The sequence below is a fragment of the Oncorhynchus nerka genome, linkage group LG9b (assembly GCF_034236695.1).
Source record: "Oncorhynchus nerka isolate Pitt River linkage group LG9b, Oner_Uvic_2.0, whole genome shotgun sequence".
In the NCBI taxonomy this organism is placed as follows: Eukaryota; Metazoa; Chordata; class Actinopteri; order Salmoniformes; family Salmonidae; genus Oncorhynchus; species Oncorhynchus nerka.
The window spans coordinates 39,120,283-39,135,457 of record NC_088424.1 but is presented as its reverse complement, the minus strand read 5'-3'; the positions used below and the strand labels follow the sequence as shown (position 1 = coordinate 39,135,457).

Sequence of the window (15,175 nt, the reverse complement as noted above, 5' to 3'; positions counted from 1 at the left end):
TGGAGCCAACTGAATTATGCTACTGTAGGAGAATGGAGCCAACTGAATTATGCTACTGTAGGAGAATGGAGCTAACTGAACTATGCTACTGTAGGAGAATGGAGCCAACTGAACTATGCTACTGTAGGAGAATGGAGCCAACTGAACTATGCTAGGAGAATGAAGCCAACTGATCTATGCTACTGTAGGAGAATGGAGCCAACTGAACTATGCTACTGTTTGAGAATGGAGCCAACTGATCTATGCTAGGAGAATGGAGCTAACTGAACGATGCTAGGAGAATGGAGCCAACTGAACTATGCTACTGTAGGAGAATGAAGCCAACTGAACTATGCTACTGTAGGAGAATGGAGCCAACTGATCTATGCTAGGAGAATGGAGCCAACTGAACTATGCTAGGAGAATGGAGCCAACTGAACTATGCTAGGAGAATGGAGCCAACTGAACTATGCTACTGTAGGAGAATGAAGCCAACTGATCTATGCTAGGAGAATGGAGCCAACTGAACTATGCTAGGAGAATGGAGCCAACTGAACTATGCTACTGTAGGAGAATGGAGCCAACTGAACTATGCTAGGAGAATGGAGCCAACTGAACTATGCTACTGTAGGAGAATGGAGCCAACTGATCTGTGCTAGGAGAATGGAGCCAACTGAACTATTCTACTGTAGGAGAATGGAGCCAACTGAACTATGCTAGGAGAATGGAGCCAACTGAACTATGCTAGGAGAATGGAGCCATCTGAACTATGCTACTGTAGGAGAATGGAGCCAACTGATCTATGCTACTGTAGGAGAATGGAGCCAACTGAATTATGCTACTGTAGGAGAATGGAGCCAACTGAATTATGCTACTGTAGGAGAATGGAGCTAACTGAACTATGTTACTGTATGAGAATGGAGCCAACTAAACTATGCTACTGTAGGAGAATGGAGCCAACTGAATTATGCTACTGTAGGACAATGGAGCCAACTGAACTATGCTAGGAGAATGGAGCCAACTGAACTATGCTAGGAGAATGGAGCCAACTGAATTATGCTACTGTAGGAGAATGGAGTCAACTGATCTATGCTACTGTAGGAGAATGGAACCAACTGAATTATGCTACTGTAGGAGAATTGGAGCCAACTGAATTATGCTACTGTAGGAGAATGGAGCTAACTGAACTATGCTACTGTAGGAGAATGGAGCCAACTGAACTATGCTACTGTAGGAGAATGGAGCCAACTGAACTATGCTAGGAGAATGAAGCCAACTGATCTATGCTACTGTAGGAGAATGGAGCCAACTGAACTATGCTACTGTTTGAGAATGGAGCCAACTGATCTATGCTAGGAGAATGGAGCCAACTGAACGATGCTAGGAGAATGGAGCCAACTGAACTATGCTACTGTAGGAGAATGAAGCCAACTGAACTATGCTACTGTAGGAGAATGGAGCCAACTGATCTATGCTAGGAGAATGGAGCCAACTGAACTATGCTAGGAGAATGGAGCCAACTGAACTATGCTAGGAGAATGGAGCCAACTGAACTATGCTACTGTAGGAGAATGAAGCCAACTGATCTATGCTAGGAGAATGGAGCCAACTGAACTATGCTAGGAGAATGGAGCCAACTGAACTATGCTACTGTAGGAGAATGGAGCCAACTGAACTATGCTAGGAGAATGGAGCCAACTGAACTATGCTACTGTAGGAGAATGAAGCCAACTGATCTATGCTAGGAGAATGGAGCCAACTGAACTATGCTAGGAGAATGGAGCCAACTGAACTATTCTACTGTAGGAGAATGGAGCCAACTGAACTATGCTAGGAGAATGGAGCCAACTGAACTATGCTAGGAGAATGGAGCCAACTGAACTATGCTAGGAGAATGGAGCCAACTGAACTATGCTAGGAGAATGGAGCCAACTGAATTATGCTACTGTAGGAGGATGGAGTAAACTGATCTATGCTACTGTAGGAGGATGGAGTCAACTGATCTATGCTACTGTAGGAGAATGGAGCCAACTGAATTATGCTACTGTAGGAGAATTGGAGCCAACTGAATTATGCTACTGTAGGAGAATGGAGCTAACTGAACTATGCTACTGTAGGGGAATGGAGCCAACTGAACTATGCTACTGTAGGAGAATGGAGCCAACTGAACTATGCTAGGAGAATGAAGCCAACTGATCTATGCTACTGTAGGAGAATGGAGCCAACTGAACTATGCTACTGTTTGAGAATGGAGCCAACTGATCTATGCTAGGAGAATGGAGCCAACTGAACTATGCTAGGAGAATGGAGCCAACTGAACTATGCTACTGTAGGAGAATGAAGCCAACTGAACTATGCTACTGTAGGAGAATGGAGCCAACTGATCTATGCTAGGAGAATGGAGCCAACTGAACTATGCTAGGAGAATGGAGCCAACTGAACTATGCTACTGTAGGAGAATGAAGCCAACTGAATAGGAGAATGGAGCCAACTGAACTATGCTACTGTAGGAGAATGGAGCCAACTGAACTATGCTACTGTAGGAGAATGGAGCCAACTGAACTATGCTACTGTAGGAGAATGGAGCCAACTGAATTATGCTACTGTAGGAGAATGGAGCCAACTGATCTATGCTACTGTAGGAGAATGGAGCCAACTGAACTATGCTAGGAGAATGGAGCCAACTGAACTATGCTAGGAGAATGGAGCCAACAGAGCTATGCTAGGAGAATGGAGCCAACAGATCTATGCTACTGTAGGAGAATGGAGCCAACTGATATATGCTGAGAATGGAGCCAACTGAACTATGCTACTGTAGGAGAATGGAGCCAACTGAACTATGCTAGGAGAATGGAGCCAACTGAACTATGCTACTGTAGGAGAATGAAGCCAACTGATATATGCTAGGAGAATGGAGCCAACTGAACTATGCTACTGTAGGAGAATGGAGCCAACTGAACTATGCTACTGTAGGAGAATGGAGCCAACTGAACTATGCTACTGTAGGAGAATGGAGCCAACTGAATTATGCTACTGTAGGAGAATGGAGCCAACTGATCTATGCTACTGTAGGAGAATGGAGCCAACTGAACTATGCTAGGAGAATGGAGCCAACTGAACTATGCTAGGAGAATGGAGCCAACAGAGCTATGCTAGGAGAATGGAGCCAACAGATCTATGCTACTGTAGGAGAATGGAGCCAACTGAACTATGCTACTATAGGAGAATGGAGCCAACGGAACTATGCTACTGTAGGAGAATGGAGCCAACTGAACTATGCTACTGTAGGAGAATGGAGCCAACTGAACTATGCTACTGTAGGAGAATGGAGCCAACTGAATTATGCTACTGTAGGAGAATGGAACCAACTGAACTATGCTACTGTAGGAGAATGGAGCCAACTGAACTATGCTACTGTAGGAGAATGGAGCCAACTGAACTATGTTACTGTATGAGAATGGAGCCAACTAAACTATGCTACTGTAGGAGAATGGAGCCAACTGAATTATGCTACTGTAGGACAATGGAGCCAACTGAACTATGCTAGGAGAATGGAGCCAACTGAACTATGCTAGGAGAATGGAGCCAACTGAATTATGCTACTGTAGGAGAATGGAGTCAACTGATCTATGCTACTGTAGGAGAATGGAACCAACTGAATTATGCTACTGTAGGAGAATTGGAGCCAACTGAATTATGCTACTGTAGGAGAATGGAGCTAACTGAACTATGCTACTGTAGGAGAATGGAGCCAACTGAACTATGCTACTGTAGGAGAATGGAGCCAACTGAACTATGCTAGGAGAATGAAGCCAACTGATCTATGCTACTGTAGGAGAATGGAGCCAACTGAACTATGCTACTGTTTGAGAATGGAGCCAACTGATCTATGCTAGGAGAATGGAGCCAACTGAACGATGCTAGGAGAATGGAGCCAACTGAACTATGCTACTGTAGGAGAATGAAGCCAACTGAACTATGCTACTGTAGGAGAATGGAGCCAACTGATCTATGCTAGGAGAATGGAGCCAACTGAACTATGCTAGGAGAATGGAGCCAACTGAACTATGCTAGGAGAATGGAGCCAACTGAACTATGCTACTGTAGGAGAATGAAGCCAACTGATCTATGCTAGGAGAATGGAGCCAACTGAACTATGCTAGGAGAATGGAGCCAACTGAACTATGCTACTGTAGGAGAATGGAGCCAACTGAACTATGCTAGGAGAATGGAGCCAACTGAACTATGCTACTGTAGGAGAATGAAGCCAACTGATCTATGCTAGGAGAATGGAGCCAACTGAACTATGCTAGAGAATGGAGCCAACTGAACTATTCTACTGTAGGAGAATGGAGCCAACTGAACTATGCTAGGAGAATGGAGCCAACTGAACTATGCTAGGAGAATGGAGCCAACTGAAATATGCTACTGTAGGAGAATGGAGCCAACTGATCTATGCTACTGTAGGAGTATGGAGCCAACTGAATTATGCTACTGTAGGAGAATGGAGCCAACTGAATTATGCTACTGTAGGAGAATGGAGCTAACTGAACTATGCTACTGTAGGAGAATGGAGCCAACTGATCTATGCTAGGAGAATGGAGCCAACTGAACTATGCTACTGTAGGAGAATGAAGCCAACTGAACTATGCTACTGTAGGAGAATGGAGCCAACTGAACTATGCTAGGAGAATGAAGCCAACTGATCTATGCTACTGTAGGAGAATGGAGCCAACTGAACTATGCTACTGTTTGAGAATGGAGCCAACTGATCTATGCTTGGAGAATGGAGCCAACTGAACTATGCTACTGTAGGAGAATGAAGCCAACTGAACTATGCTACTGTAGGAGAATGGAGCCAACTGAATTATGCTACTGTAGGAGATTGGAACCAACTGAACTATGCTACTGTAGGAGAATGGAACCAACTGAACTATGCTACTGTAGGAGAATGGAGCCAACTGAACTATGCTACTGTAGGAGAATGGAGCCAACTGAACTATGTTACTGTAGGAGAATGGAGCCAACTGAACTATGCTACTGTAGGAGAATGGAACCAACTGAACTATGCTACTGTAGGAGAATGGAGCCAACTGAACTATGCTACTGTAGGAGAATGGAGCCAACTGAACTATGTTACTGTATGAGAATGGAGCCAACTGAACTATGCTACTGTAGGAGAATGGAGCCAACTGAATTATGCTACTGTAGGACAATGGAGCCAACTGAACTATGCTAGGAGAATGGAGCCAACTGAACTATGCTAGGAGAATGGAGCCAACTGAACTATGCTAGGAGAATGGAGCCAACTGAACTATGCTAGGAGAATGGAGCCAACTGAATTATGCTACTGTAGGAGAATGGAGTCAACTGATCTATGCTACTGTAGGAGAATGGAGCCAACTGAATTATGCTACTGTAGGAGAATGGAGCCAACTGAATTATGCTACTGTAGGAGAATGGAGCTAACTGAACTATGCTACTGTAGGAGAATGGAGCCAACTGAACTATGCTACTGTAGGAGAATGGAGCCAACTGAACTATGCTAGGAGAATGAAGCCAACTGATCTATGCTACTGTAGGAGAATGGAGCCAACTGAACTATGCTACTGTTTGAGAATGGAGCCAACTGATCTATGCTAGGAGAATGGAGCTAACTGAACGATGCTAGGAGAATGGAGCCAACTGAACTATGCTACTGTAGGAGAATGAAGCCAACTGAACTATGCTACTGTAGGAGAATGGAGCCAACTGATCTATGCTAGGAGAATGGAGCCAACTGAACTATGCTAGGAGAATGGAGCCAACTGAACTATGCTAGGAGAATGGAGCCAACTGAACTATGCTACTGTAGGAGAATGAAGCCAACTGATCTATGCTAGGAGAATGGAGCCAACTGAACTATGCTAGGAGAATGGAGCCAACTGAACTATGCTACTGTAGGAGAATGGAGCCAACTGAACTATGCTAGGAGAATGGAGCCAACTGAACTATGCTACTGTAGGAGAATGGAGCCAACTGATCTGTGCTAGGAGAATGGAGCCAACTGAACTATTCTACTGTAGGAGAATGGAGCCAACTGAACTATGCTAGGAGAATGGAGCCAACTGAACTATGCTAGGAGAATGGAGCCATCTGAACTATGCTACTGTAGGAGAATGGAGCCAACTGATCTATGCTACTGTAGGAGAATGGAGCCAACTGAATTATGCTACTGTAGGAGAATGGAGCCAACTGAATTATGCTACTGTAGGAGAATGGAGCTAACTGAACTATGTTACTGTATGAGAATGGAGCCAACTAAACTATGCTACTGTAGGAGAATGGAGCCAACTGAATTATGCTACTGTAGGACAATGGAGCCAACTGAACTATGCTAGGAGAATGGAGCCAACTGAACTATGCTAGGAGAATGGAGCCAACTGAATTATGCTACTGTAGGAGAATGGAGTCAACTGATCTATGCTACTGTAGGAGAATGGAACCAACTGAATTATGCTACTGTAGGAGAATTGGAGCCAACTGAATTATGCTACTGTAGGAGAATGGAGCTAACTGAACTATGCTACTGTAGGAGAATGGAGCCAACTGAACTATGCTACTGTAGGAGAATGGAGCCAACTGAACTATGCTAGGAGAATGAAGCCAACTGATCTATGCTACTGTAGGAGAATGGAGCCAACTGAACTATGCTACTGTTTGAGAATGGAGCCAACTGATCTATGCTAGGAGAATGGAGCCAACTGAACGATGCTAGGAGAATGGAGCCAACTGAACTATGCTACTGTAGGAGAATGAAGCCAACTGAACTATGCTACTGTAGGAGAATGGAGCCAACTGATCTATGCTAGGAGAATGGAGCCAACTGAACTATGCTAGGAGAATGGAGCCAACTGAACTATGCTAGGAGAATGGAGCCAACTGAACTATGCTACTGTAGGAGAATGAAGCCAACTGATCTATGCTAGGAGAATGGAGCCAACTGAACTATGCTAGGAGAATGGAGCCAACTGAACTATGCTACTGTAGGAGAATGGAGCCAACTGAACTATGCTAGGAGAATGGAGCCAACTGAACTATGCTACTGTAGGAGAATGAAGCCAACTGATCTATGCTAGGAGAATGGAGCCAACTGAACTATGCTAGGAGAATGGAGCCAACTGAACTATTCTACTGTAGGAGAATGGAGCCAACTGAACTATGCTAGGAGAATGGAGCCAACTGAACTATGCTAGGAGAATGGAGCCAACTGAAATATGCTACTGTAGGAGAATGGAGCCAACTGATCTATGCTACTGTCGGAGTATGGAGCCAACTGAATTATGCTACTGTAGGAGAATGGAGCCAACTGAATTATGCTACTGTAGGAGAATGGAGCTAACTGAACTATGCTACTGTAGGAGAATGGAGCCAACTGATCTATGCTAGGAGAATGGAGCCAACTGAACTATGCTACTGTAGGAGAATGAAGCCAACTGAACTATGCTACTGTAGGAGAATGGAGCCAACTGAACTATGCTAGGAGAATGAAGCCAACTGATCTATGCTACTGTAGGAGAATGGAGCCAACTGAACTATGCTACTGTTTGAGAATGGAGCCAACTGATCTATGCTAGGAGAATGGAGCCAACTGAACTATGCTACTGTAGGAGAATGAAGCCAACTGAACTATGCTACTGTAGGAGAATGGAGCCAACTGAATTATGCTACTGTAGGAGATTGGAACCAACTGAACTATGCTACTGTAGGAGAATGGAACCAACTGAACTATGCTACTGTAGGAGAATGGAGCCAACTGAACTATGCTACTGTAGGAGAATGGAGCCAACTGAACTATGTTACTGTAGGAGAATGGAGCCAACTGAACTATGCTACTGTAGGAGAATGGAACCAACTGAACTATGCTACTGTAGGAGAATGGAGCCAACTGAACTATGCTACTGTAGGAGAATGGAGCCAACTGAACTATGTTACTGTATGAGAATGGAGCCAACTGAACTATGCTACTGTAGGAGAATGGAGCCAACTGAATTATGCTACTGTAGGACAATGGAGCCAACTGAACTATGCTAGGAGAATGGAGCCAACTGAACTATGCTAGGAGAATGGAGCCAACTGAACTATGCTAGGAGAATGGAGCCAACTGAACTATGCTAGGAGAATGGAGCCAACTGAATTATGCTACTGTAGGAGAATGGAGTCAACTGATCTATGCTACTGTAGGAGAATGGAGCCAACTGAATTATGCTACTGTAGGAGAATGGAGCCAACTGAATTATGCTACTGTAGGAGAATGGAGCTAACTGAACTATGCTACTGTAGGAGAATGGAGCCAACTGAACTATGCTACTGTAGGAGAATGGAGCCAACTGAACTATGCTAGGAGAATGAAGCCAACTGATCTATGCTACTGTAGGAGAATGGAGCCAACTGAACTATGCTACTGTTTGAGAATGGAGCCAACTGATCTATGCTAGGAGAATGGAGCCAACTGAACGATGCTAGGAGAATGGAGCCAACTGAACTATGCTACTGTAGGAGAATGAAGCCAACTGAACTATGCTACTGTAGGAGAATGGAGCCAACTGATCTATGCTAGGAGAATGGAGCCAACTGAACTATGCTAGGAGAATGGAGCCAACTGAACTATGCTAGGAGAATGGAGCCAACTGAACTATGCTACTGTAGGAGAATGAAGCCAACTGATCTATGCTAGGAGAATGGAGCCAACTGAACTATGCTAGGAGAATGGAGCCAACTGAACTATGCTACTGTAGGAGAATGGAGCCAACTGAACTATGCTAGGAGAATGGAGCCAACTGAACTATGCTACTGTAGGAGAATGGAGCCAACTGATCTGTGCTAGGAGAATGGAGCCAACTGAACTATTCTACTGTAGGAGAATGGAGCCAACTGAACTATGCTAGGAGAATGGAGCCAACTGAACTATGCTAGGAGAATGGAGCCATCTGAACTATGCTACTGTAGGAGAATGGAGCCAACTGATCTATGCTACTGTAGGAGAATGGAGCCAACTGAATTATGCTACTGTAGGAGAATGGAGCCAACTGAATTATGCTACTGTAGGAGAATGGAGCTAACTGAACTATGCTACTGTAGGAGAATGGAGCCAACTGATCTATGCTAGGAGAATGGAGCCAACTGAACTATGCTACTGTAGGAGAATGAAGCCAACTGAACTATGCTACTGTAGGAGAATGGAGCCAACTGAACTATGCTAGGAGAATGAAGCCAACTGATCTATGCTACTGTAGGAGAATGGAGCCAACTGAACTATGCTACTGTTTGAGAATGGAGCCAACTGATCTATGCTAGGAGAATGGAGCCAACTGAACTATGCTACTGTAGGAGAATGAAGCCAACTGAACTATGCTACTATAGGAGAATGGAGCCAACTGAATTATGCTACTGTAGGAGATTGGAACCAACTGAACTATGCTACTGTAGGAGAATGGAACCAACTGAACTATGCTACTGTAGGAGAATGGAGCCAACTGAACTATGCTACTGTAGGAGAATGGAGCCAACTGAACTATGCTAGGAGAATGGAGCCAGCTGAACTATGCTAGGAGAATGGAGCCAACTGAACTATGCTAGGAGAATGGAGCCAACTGAACTATGCTAGGAGAATGGAGCCAACTGAACTATGCTAGGAGAATGGAGCCAACTGAACTATGCTACTGTAGGAGAATGAAGCCAACTGAACTATGCTACTGTAGGAGAATGGAGCCAACTGATCTATGCTAGGAGAATGGAGCCAACTGAACTATGCTAGGAGAATGGAGCCAACTGAACTATGCTAGGAGAATGGAGCCAATAGAGCTATTCTACTGTAGGAGAATGGAGTCAACAGAGCTATGCTACTGTAGGAGAATGGAGCCAACTGAACTATGTTGCTGTAGGAGAATGGAGCCAACTGAACTATGCTACTGTAGGAGAATGGAGCCAACTGAATTATGCTACTGTAGGAGAATGGAGCCAACTGAACTATGCTAGGAGAATGGAGCCAACTGAACTATGCTAGGAGAATGGAGCCAACTGAACTATGCTACTGTAGGAGAATGAAGCCAACTGAACTATGCTACTGTAGGAGAATGGAGCCAACTGATCTATGCTAGGAGAATGGAGCCAACTGAACTATGCTAGGAGAATGGAGCCAACTGAACTATGCTAGGAGAATGGAGCCAATAGAGCTATGCTACTGTAGGAGAATGGAGTCAACAGAGCTATGCTACTGTAGGAGAATGGAGCCAACTGAACTATGTTGCTGTAGGAGAATGGAGCCAACTGAACTATGCTACTGTAGGAGAATGGAGCCAACTGAATTATGCTACTGTAGGAGAATGGAGCCAACTGAACTATGCTAGGAGAATGGAGCCAACTGAACTATGCTAGGAGAATGGAGCCAACTGAACTATGCTACTGTAGGAGAATGGAGCCAACTGATCTATGCTACTGTAGGAGAATGGAGCCAACTGAATTATGCTACTGTAGGAGAATGGAGCCAACTGAATTATGCTACTGTAGGAGAATGGAGCTAACTGAACTATGCTACTGTAGGAGAATGGAGCCAACTGATCTATGCTAGGAGAATGGAGCCAACTGAACTATGCTACTGTAGGAGAATGAAGCCAACTGAACTATGCTACTGTAGGAGAATGGAGCCAACTGAACTATGCTAGGAGAATGAAGCCAACTGATCTATGCTACTGTAGGAGAATGGAGCCAACTGAACTATGCTACTGTTTGAGAATGGAGCCAACTCATCTATGCTAGGAGAATGGAGCCAACTGAACTATGCTACTGTAGGAGAATGAAGCCAACTGAACTATGCTACTGTAGGAGAATGGAGCCAACTGAATTATGCTACTGTAGGAGATTGGAACCAACTGAACTATGCTACTGTAGGAGAATGGAACCAACTGAACTATGCTACTGTAGGAGAATGGAGCCAACTGAACTATGCTACTGTAGGAGAATGGAGCCAACTGAACTATGTTACTGTAGGAGAATGGAGCCAACTGAACTATGCTACTGTAGGAGAATGGAGCCAACTGAATTATGCTACTGTAGGAGAATGGAGCCAACTGAACTATGCTAGGAGAATGGAGCCAGCTGAACTATGCTAGGAGAATGGAGCCAACTGAACTATGCTAGGAGAATGGAGCCAACTGAACTATGCTAGGAGAATGGAGCCAACTGAACTATGCTAGGAGAATGGAGCCAACTGAACTATGCTACTGTAGGAGAATGAAGCCAACTGAACTATGCTACTGTAGGAGAATGGAGCCAACTGATCTATGCTAGGAGAATGGAGCCAACTGAACTATGCTAGGAGAATGGAGCCAACTGAACTATGCTAGGAGAATGGAGCCAACTGAACTATGCTACTGTAGGAGAATGAAGCCAACTGATCTATGCTAGGAGAATGGAGCCAACTGAACTATGCTACTGTAGGAGAATGGAGCCAACTGAACTATGCTACTGTAGGAGAATGGAGCCAACTGAACTATGCTACTGTAGGAGAATGGAGCCAACTGAATTATGCTACTGTAGGAGAATGGAGCCAACTGATCTATGCTACTGTAGGAGAATGGAGCCAACTATACTATGCTAGGAGAATGGAGCCAACTGAACTATGCTAGGAGAATGGAGCCAACTGAACTATGCTACTGTAGGAGAATGAAGCCAACTGATCTATGCTAGGAGAATGGAGCCAACTGAACTATGCTACTGTAGGAGAATGGAGCCAACTGAACTATGCTACTGTAGGAGAATGGAGCAAACTGAACTATGCTACTGTAGGAGAATGGAGCCAACTGAACTATGCTACTGTAGGAGAATGGAGCCAACTGAATTATGCTACTGTAGGAGAATGGAACCAACTGAACTATGCTACTGTAGGAGAATGGAACCAACTGAACTATGCTACTGTAGGAGAATGGAGCCAACTGAACTATGCTACTGTAGGAGAATGGAGCCAACTGAACTATGTTACTGTAGGAGAATGGAGCCAACTGAACTATGCTACTGTAGGAGAATGGAGCCAACTGAATTATGCTACTGTAGGAGAATGGAGCCAACTGAACTATGCTAGGAGAATGGAGCCAACTGAACTATGCTAGGAGAATGGAGCCAACTGAACTATGCTAGGAGAATGGAGCCAACTGAATTATGCTACTGTAGGAGAATGGAGCTAACTGAACTATGCTACTGTAGGAGAATGGAGCCAACTGAACATGCTGCTGTAGGAGAATGGAGCCAACTGAACTATGCTAGGAGAATGAAGCCAACTGATCTATGCTACTGTAGGAGAATGGAGCCAACTGAACTATGCTACTGTTTGAGAATATCTATGCTAGGAGAATGGAGCCAACTGAACTATGCTAGGAGAATGGAGCCAACTGAACTATGCTACTGTAGGAGAATGATGCCAACTGAACTATGCTACTGTAGGAGAATGGAGCCAACTGATCTATGCTAGGAGAATGGAGCCAACTGAACTATGCTAGGAGAATGGAGCCAACTGAACTATGCTAGGAGAATGGAGCCAACTGAACTATGCTACTGTAGGAGAATGAAGCCAACTGATCTATGCTAGGAGAATGGAGCCAACTGAACTATGCTACTGTAGGAGAATGAAGCCAACTGATCTATGCTAGGAGAATGGAGCCAACTGAACTATGCTAGGAGAATGGAGCCAACTGAACTATGCTAGGAGAATGGAGCCAACTGAACTATGCTAGGAGAATGGAGCCAACTGAACTATGCTACTGTAGGAGAATGAAGCCAACTGAACTATGCTACTGTAGGAGAATGGAGCCAACTGATCTATGCTAGGAGAATGGAGCCAACTGAACTATGCTAGGAGAATGGAGCCAACTGAACTATGCTAGGAGAATGGAGCCAACTGAACTATGCTACTGTAGGAGAATGAAGCCAACTGATCTATGCTAGGAGAATGGAGCCAACTGAACTATGCTACTGTTTGAGAATGGAGCCAACTGATCTATGCTAGGAGAATGGAGCTAACTGAACGATGCTAGGAGAATGGAGCCAACTGAACTATTGTACTGTAGGAGAATGGAGCCAACTGATCTATGCTACTGTAGGAGAATGGAGCCAACTATACTATGCTAGGAGAATGGAGCCAACTGAACTATGCTAGGAGAATGGAGCCAACTGAACTATGCTACTGTAGGAGAATGAAGCCAACTGATCTATGCTAGGAGAATGGAGCCAACTGAACTATGCTACTGTAGGAGAATGGAGCCAACTGAACTATGCTACTGTAGGAGAATGGAGCAAACTGAACTATGCTACTGTAGGAGAATGGAGCCAACTGAACTATGCTACTGTAGGAGAATGGAGCCAACTGAATTATGCTACTGTAGGAGAATGGAACCAACTGAACTATGCTACTGTAGGAGAATGGAACCAACTGAACTATGCTACTGTAGGAGAATGGAGCCAACTGAACTATGCTACTGTAGGAGAATGGAGCCAACTGAACTATGTTACTGTAGGAGAATGGAGCCAACTGAACTATGCTACTGTAGGAGAATGGAGCCAACTGAATTATGCTACTGTAGGAGAATGGAGCCAACTGAACTATGCTAGGAGAATGGAGCCAACTGAACTATGCTAGGAGAATGGAGCCAACTGAACTATGCTAGGAGAATGGAGCCAACTGAATTATGCTACTGTAGGAGAATGGAGCTAACTGAACTATGCTACTGTAGGAGAATGGAGCCAACTGAACATGCTGCTGTAGGAGAATGGAGCCAACTGAACTATGCTAGGAGAATGAAGCCAACTGATCTATGCTACTGTAGGAGAATGGAGCCAACTGAACTATGCTACTGTTTGAGAATGGAGCCAACTGATCTATGCTAGGAGAATGGAGCCAACTGAACTATGCTAGGAGAATGGAGCCAACTGAACTATGCTACTGTAGGAGAATGATGCCAACTGAACTATGCTACTGTAGGAGAATGGAGCCAACTGATCTATGCTAGGAGAATGGAGCCAACTGAACTATGCTAGGAGAATGGAGCCAACTGAACTATGCTAGGAGAATGGAGCCAACTGAACTATGCTACTGTAGGAGAATGAAGCCAACTGATCTATGCTAGGAGAATGGAGCCAACTGAACTATGCTACTGTAGGAGAATGAAGCCAACTGATCTATGCTAGGAGAATGGAGCCAACTGAACTATGCTAGGAGAATGGAGCCAACTGAACTATGCTACTGTAGGAGAATGGAGCCAACTGAACTATGCTAGGAGAATGGAGCCAACTGAACTATGCTACTGTAGGAGAATGGAGCCAACTGATCTGTGCTAGGAGAATGGAGCCAACTGAACTATTGTACTGTAGGAGAATGGAGCCAACAGAGCTATGCTACTGTAGGAGAATGGAGCCAATAGAGCTATGCTACTGTAGGAGAATGGAGTCAACAGAGCTATGCTACTGTAGGAGAATGGAGTCAGCAGAGCTATGCTACTGTAGGAGAATGGAGTCAGCAGAGCTATGCTAGGAGAATGGAGCCAACAGAGCTATGCTACTGTAGGAGAATGGAGTCAACAGAGCTATGCTACTGTAGGAGAATGGAGTCAGCAGAGCTATGCTAGGAGAATGGAGCCAACAGAGCTATGCTACTGTAGGATAATGGAGTCAGCAGAGCTATGCTCGGAGAATGGAGCCAACAGAGCTATGCTACTGTAGGATAATGGAGTCTTCAGAGCTATGCTAGGAGAATGGAGCCAACAGAGCTATGCTAGGATAATGGAGCCAACTGAGCTATGCTAGGAGAATGGAGCCAACTGAGCTACTGTACAGTATACCACTGCAGATGGGATAGCTAACAGCTACTCAGTGTATATTCTGGAAGCTACCATCAACTTTCAGCAGACACAACTCAATCAATCACATGTATTTTATAAAGTCCTTTTTACATGAGCAGTTGTCAAAGTGCTATACAGATACCCAGCGTAAAACCCAGAGAGCAAGCAATGCAGATGTAGAAGCACACACGTCCCTATCCCAGGAAACAAAATATCTAGTCACCACTGCACAACATGTTCTAACTGGTTAAAATTGGTCATATGCATCTGCCATGATGGAATGGATGCCTGAATTCCCCCTGACATACAATTGACTGATCTTAATGAGG

At 44.5% G+C, this 15,175-nt stretch overlaps 1 protein-coding gene across 1 annotated transcript in view; it reads left to right on the top strand.

Moving 5' to 3' along the window:
- Positions 1–15,175, top strand: part of LOC115119460 (calmodulin-regulated spectrin-associated protein 2-like) — a 167,808-nt gene that overhangs the window by 136,803 nt on the left and 15,830 nt on the right.